This window comes from Ornithorhynchus anatinus, chromosome 14 (assembly GCF_004115215.2).
Source record: "Ornithorhynchus anatinus isolate Pmale09 chromosome 14, mOrnAna1.pri.v4, whole genome shotgun sequence".
In the NCBI taxonomy this organism is placed as follows: Eukaryota; Metazoa; Chordata; class Mammalia; order Monotremata; family Ornithorhynchidae; genus Ornithorhynchus; species Ornithorhynchus anatinus.
Window position 1 is genome coordinate 49,639,096 of NC_041741.1, and position 6,887 is coordinate 49,645,982.

At 45.3% G+C, this 6,887-nt stretch overlaps 1 non-coding gene across 1 annotated transcript; it reads left to right on the forward strand.

Annotated features, from left to right (window-relative positions):
* The first annotated feature begins 398 nt into the window (after positions 1–398).
* Positions 399–536, forward strand: LOC114816758. Its single transcript, XR_003764567.1, has one exon. It is a non-coding gene; the product is annotated as a small nucleolar RNA SNORA7 (small nucleolar RNA).
* The last annotated feature ends 6,351 nt before the right edge of the window (positions 537–6,887 follow it).

Sequence of the window (6,887 nt, forward strand, 5' to 3'; positions counted from 1 at the left end):
CTTACTGTAAACACATCTTTTCCAAGAGGCCTTTCCTACGAAGCCCTCTTCTCCCACTCCCTTCTGCATCACCCTGACTCGCTCCCTTTATTCATCCCCCATCCCAGTCGCACAGCACTTGTCCATATCTGCCATTTAGTTATTTCTATTAACGTCTGTCTCTCTCCCTCCATATGGTAAGCTCACTGTGGTCAGGGAATGTGTCTGTTTAATGTTGTACTGTACTCTCCCAAGCGCTTAGAACAGTGCTCTATACACAGTAAGTACTCAATAAATCTGATTAACAAAAAGTAGGACAAATGTGTTCAAGTGAATTACCCAGAAAAATAGCGAATGTGGAAATGTATGTGTTTATATGAATAATCTGCCATTTATTTTGGTGCCTGCGTTCTCTGCTTCCCCTCTCAGGGTGGCACCTGGAGAGTTTCCAGTGCTCTACCAGTCTCGACTATGGGAGGAAGAGACAAGCAGAGGCCTACCTATTCCATTCTCAGCTTGGCCAGTGGCTAGCGAGTGGAAGGCCATCTGCTACAAGTCAAAACTCATCTGTGCTGGGCAGCGGTGACATGGGAAAGAGTCGAGGGCAGAGACTGGAGTTTGCTGCATGGAAGGGGGCCGTGGTAAACGTCTATAGATTTTTACCTAGAAAACTGTATGGATCCACTATGAGAATGATTGCAGATGGAGAGCGGGGCGTTCTGGGAGAGATGCGTCCGTAGAGTCGCTACAGGTCGGAGACGACTCGACGGCATAAGACAATCTCCTCTGCTAGATTGTAATCCTCTTTGAGAGAAAGAATCGCGTCCATAAACTCTATGATGCTGTCCCAAGTGCTCCACATAGTGCTCGCCACAGTGTAGACCGTAAATTCTTTGAGAGAAGGCTTCGTGTCTTCCAACGCTCTCGTGGCCTCCAAAGCGTTTAATACAGAACCCCGCTCTCAGTAGATGCTTAATACATACATTTAATGGACTCTTATGGCTGCATTTTTAAAATCGATGCCTATGTACGTGACTGGATGAGGGAAATAAATAAGGCTGGTGTTTATGGTGAGTTTTGGATTGAGGAAGCGAGGTTCTCGTGGATCAATTGGGGAAGCCTTCCTGGATGAGGAGGCCTCTTTGATCCTAAACTAAATTCTAATCCTCGCCCAATGCTTTCTAGCTCGAGTCATCGTCCTAGGCCCGCAATTCGACCCCGTTCGATATTGCGTTGCCCAAGGAAACGAGCATTTTAAAGTCGTGATCCTCCAAGGATGGACACCTTCCTCTCCCCTGGTTATGACTCTCTAATGATGAATTGTCTCCGGGAGACCGTCGCCGACGGCAGGAAAGGTTAATCACTCGTTTAAACATTCATCCCACACCCCTGTCAAAATCCTCTTCATTTCAAAAAGACATCAAAGGTTCTCTTTGGGGAGAAGCCTGCTTTGCATTGGGTTGCGCCGCTCTCCGAGCCAAATGGCAGATTTTTAAAACGTTAGCATGTCACAGCCATGACTGATGTTGGGATCAATCGGTCAGCTGCCAAGGCGGTGCATTCTAAAGGGCTGCATTTTAAAGGTGCGTTCCCTCAAAGACAATTAACCTGTCAGCTGCCGATCAGGTTGATTTAATTTCCCGGGGAGGATTAAAGAAGACGGTCAAAGAACAAGGATGAAGAAGGTCCCAAAGAGCCCCATGAACCAGGCTGATAATATTCTGCCACTTCTCTCCTATTACCTCAATCGATCAACGGTCTTTATCGAGCGCTTACTATGTGCAGAGCACTGGACTAAGCCTTTGGGAGAGAAAAATGCAACAGAATTCTCATCCCCAGGTTAAGGAAGTGCCCTATTAGTTACGGCCTTGACATTTTCTTTATTAACAAGCTGTATCGTTCATTCAGATGTACTTATTGAGCGCTTACCGTGTGCAGAGCACTGTATGAAGCACTTGAAAAGTACAGTTCAGCGACAGAGAGAGACAATCCCTGCTCACAGTGGGCTCATAGTCTAGAAGGGGGGAAACAGACATCAAAACAAGTAAACGGGCCTCAATAGCGTCAATATAAATAAATAGAATTATAGATACATGCCCATCATAAATAAAGTAAATAGAATTATAAATATGTACATATATACACACAAGGGCTGGGAGGTGGGGAGGGGGTAGAGGAAATGGGGGACTTAGTCCGGGAAGGCCTCCTGGAGGAGGTGAGCTTTCAGTAGGGCTTTGAAGGGGGGAAGTGTGCTAGTTTGCTAGTGTGCAAGAGTATCCTCACTTGAACTGGGAGAACGGTGTGTTATATCAACTTCTAAAATTACAGGATGACTGAAGACTATTTTTAATGGATATATTTACCTCAATAGCTCCTCCGAGCTGACTGATGCGTCTGTTCTGCCGGGAAAGAATACAAGCGGATCAAAAATCAGCACATCCTGAATTACGATGATTCAGAACCCCATCGCCCCCACCCCCAGCCGTGCAAATCGGCTTGCTGTGGGAATCTTTATTTCCATGTGGAGCACGGATTTTATGACAATCTCTGCCTCCAGAGAACCGATGTTGCTCCTTCATCCAGCAGAGGAGAAAGAAACTGTGGGCCCGAGAAGCAACCGGGTAAACGAAATCACGGCTCGTCCGATTTGCCCAACGACATCGATGTAGATGTTCCCAAGGGCATGACTTAGTGTTTCCATCACGGAGTTCTTCAAGTGACTTCTAAGGAACAATCCATCGATCGGTCATATTGATTGAACATGTATCAGAAGCAGAGCTGCTCTGCTTGTATGTATTTGTATGTGTGTGTTGGTGACACGTGACAGGTAACAAGTCCCGAAGGACTTCATAGTCTAACGGGGAGAGTGGACAGATCCAAAACATTCGCCATGTTCAAAGCTCTCACCGAACAACACCTCTTCCAAGAAGTCTTCCCCTATCGCTTCTTCGCGTGCCAAATTAAATCAACCCGAACAGCTACCTTTAGATTTTTACACTTGCACTTATCCCTCTAATCTAAGTATGTTAATCTGCCCTTTAGATTTTCCTTTCCGATTTTATCAGTCAATGTTTCTAAGTCTGTCTCCTCCATCGAGGGGAAGCTACTTGTAGGCAGGGACCATGTATCGTGTTTCCGTTGGATCTTCTCAAATGCTTAGCTCAATGCATCACACCCAGTGGCTGCTCAGATGACAAAGAGGCTATTGCTGTTGGAAGCAGGAGGATGAATAAGTGAATAAGTGTGAATGGTTACAAGTCAATAATCTGTGTAAATGCCAAGAGGAATAGGGTGTAAGCTCCATTTATTCATTCAATTGTATTTATCGAGCACTGACTGTGTGCAGAACACTGTACTAAATGCTTGGGAAGATACAACTCGCCCACAAGCAAATCCAGTTGGACACGGTACCTGTCCCACGGAGGATTCACGGTCTTAATCCCCATTTTACAGATGAGCCCCAGCGAAGTGAAGCGACTGGCCCAAGATCACACAGCAGACAAGTGACAGAGCCGGGATTATTACAGACTCAGCTCAGGCAAAGAGGGGGTTAGGTAGGTCTTTCCTTGGCTCAAAACTCAAATACACTTACTGGACTTTTTACCCCCTTGAAATCCGCCATGAGATGGAAGTCATCCAGTTTGAAATGAACAAGAGAACAAAGAAGTCATCAGAATTGTTCTTCAGGACCCGCCGAAGTCCCCGAGGAAAGAGTCTCTAACTGTTCTTGATTTGTTGGGTTTTAAGAACCTCTCCCAACCCCCATGCCCATATACCCTCCTGGAAAACTGTAGACAACAAGATTATCCACTCACGATACATAAGGGGGCCATGAGCCACAGAGGACGAGATATTTAATGTGAAACAAATGATTCTGAAACAGCAGGGCAGTGATGAAGTTAAACCGCACTATTTTTTTTTATGGGCATTAAACTAGATTCTTGAATTCTAATGCAAAGAGCTCATAAAATGAAAATTGGGGATAATCCGGTGGGAAACCAGATATTTCAGAACACAGAAACGAGGGATGGTACATTTAAATGATTCATTTACATTTGTTCTACGTGAATGGGAGCTAAAATGGTGAGGACTCAGCTGAGGAGTCACTTATTCATTCAATCATATTTTCTGAGCACTTACTGTGTGCAAAGCACTGTTCTGAACCCTAGGGAGAGTACAACTTTCCTTGGCTGGAACCCCAAATGGCCGCATTCATTTACTTCAGCTGGCAGGAGGCTACTGTAATAGCAATCACATTTAGTAAGCTCTAACTGTACGCAGAGCACTGTGCTGAGCGATGAGGAGAGTACAATAGAATTAGAAGACTTGATCCTTCCCCTCGAGAAAATTATGATCTATTGTGTTCAGAGCACTGTACTGAATGCTTGAAAGTCAGGGGTTGGAGTCAGGGGTCAGAAACCTTGGAGTCAGAAAGCTTGGAGTCAGGGGTCATGAGTTCGAATCCCCGCTCCGCCACTTGTCAGCTGTGTGACTGTGGGCAAGTCACTTCACTTCTCTGTGCCTCAGTGACCTCATCTGTAAAACGGGGATTAAGACTGTGAGCCCCACGTGGGACGACCTGATTCCCCTGTGTCTACCCCAGCGCTTAGAACAGTGCTCTGCACGTAGTAAGCGCTTAACAAATTCCGACATTACTATTATTGAAAGAGTCCAATAATATTTGTAGACGTGATCCCAGCCTTCAGGGAGCTTACAGTGTATTCTGTAAAGAACACTGTACCAAGCCCTTGTGGACATGTAATAGACTTGACACAATCCCCGCCCCCGAGGAGCTGACATCTTTTGTGGGCAGAGAATTCTACGGAACGGTTGGGAGAGTGGAATTAAGTGGGTGGATATGAGCCCTGGGTTCAAGGAACCACCACGTGTCTAATGCGTGCCTAGCTCTGTACTGAGCGCTTTGGGGAGAGTAAGTCGAAATGCACTCTGTCTTTAAGGAGCTCACAACCTACCGGGGAAGACAGATGTTAAAGTATATCACACACAGAGGGAGTAATAGAATATATAAGATATGTGTTCTGGTGCATTCTTCGCTCTTCACAGCTGAGAGTGAAGCTTTGAAACATACATGGAACAGATGAAATCCCAAGGGCAGACAGAAGACAGAAAGAGTTCTTCGGTGCAGGCTATGTTGAGGTCACAAAGTTTCAGATGGTGCTGACGCGAAATGGCAGAAAATACGAAAGAAAGAAGAAGAGAGAGGCATGGAACGTAGGAGACGTGGTCATTCAAATTCGTGACGTCTGAGGTGCGATTTGAGAAGCAGCGAGGTCTGGTGGATAGAGCCCGGGCCTGGGATTCAAAGGATTTAGGCTCTAATTCCAGCTCTGCCTCTCGTCGTCTGTGTGTGACCTTGGGCAAGTCACTTTACTTCTCTGGACCACAGTTACTTCATCTGTAAAATGGGGATGAAGACTGTGAACCCCCAGCGGGACAACTTGATTATCTTGTATCTACCCCGGGCCCTTAGAACAGTGCTTGGCACATAGTAAGCCCTTAACAAATGCCATCGTTATCATTAGTAATAATAATAATGTTGGTATTTGTTAAGCGCTTACTATGTGCAGAGCACTGTTCTAAGCACTGGGGTAGATACAGGGTAATCAGGTTGTCCCTCGTGAGGCTCACAGTCTTAATCCTCATTTTGCAGATGAGGGAACTGAGGTACAGAGAAGTGAAGTGACTCGCCCACAGTCACACAGCTGCCAAGTGGCGGAGGCGGGATTCGAACCCATGACCTCGGACTCCCAAGCCCATGCTCTTTCCACTGAGCCAGGCTGCTTCTCTAAGCAGTTTATCATTATTATTACTGAACACTTAGGAGTGTACGATACAGTAGAATTGATAGGCATGATCCCGCCCACTAGGAGTTTACATTCTAGAGAGGGAGACTGATATTATTCACGCCCATCTGCGAAAGGTATGCCTATATGCTTATTCAGTTGCAAAATGAATGATATATTTTGATGACTTATCTAGTATTCATTCATCTTTGTATCTCTCATAATCCATTTCCCATATCCAAAATTGATTTTAATACCTTTCTCCCCTTCTAGACTGTAAACCCAGTGCGGGCAAGGATTGGCTCTTCTGACTCTGCTGTAATTTACTAAATGCTTAATGCTGTGCACATAGTAAGTGCTCGATAAATACCAGAGATTGATTGATAGATTGATCAAATACTCCAGTGTAACAAATACCACAAGAAGTACTATGAGAAAACACTTGAGAAACATTAACACGTTTTACAACAGACAAGGTACCCACTGGATCGTAACCTCCTTCAGGACACCGATTGTCTAACTACTCTTTTGTACACTCCCAAAGTGCTCAGTACAGCGCCCTGCAAATGATTACCACTGGTGGATTAATTGCTAAGTGTTTTTACCTCACGATATGGTATTTGCTCAATACCGACTCCGTGTCAAGCTCTGTACTAAGTGCTGAGGACAAGATAGTCAGGCTAGACACAGCCCGAGTCCCACATGGAGCTGCCTTTTTCACAAATTGATGATGCCTCTTGATCTGCCTTTTTCACAAATTGATGATGCCTCTTTGTATTTAAATGTGGAATAAATAACAACAATTTGTTGAGTGGTATTTTCTAGCAGGTGTTTGTTGTCTTTTCTCAATCTCCAGGGCACGTTAGTCTGAGACGTAGCAAGACCTAGTGGATAGAACCCAGGCCTGGGAGTCAGAGGACCTGGTTTCTAATCCTGGCTCTGCCACTTGATTGCTGTGTGACCTCGGGTAAGTCACTTTGTTTCTCTGATCCTCGTTTACCCTCATGAAACGGGGATTAAGACTGTGATCCCCATGTGGGACAGGGACTGTGTCCAACCAGCTTAACTTTTATCTACCCCAGCACTTAGTAGAGTGCCTGGCTT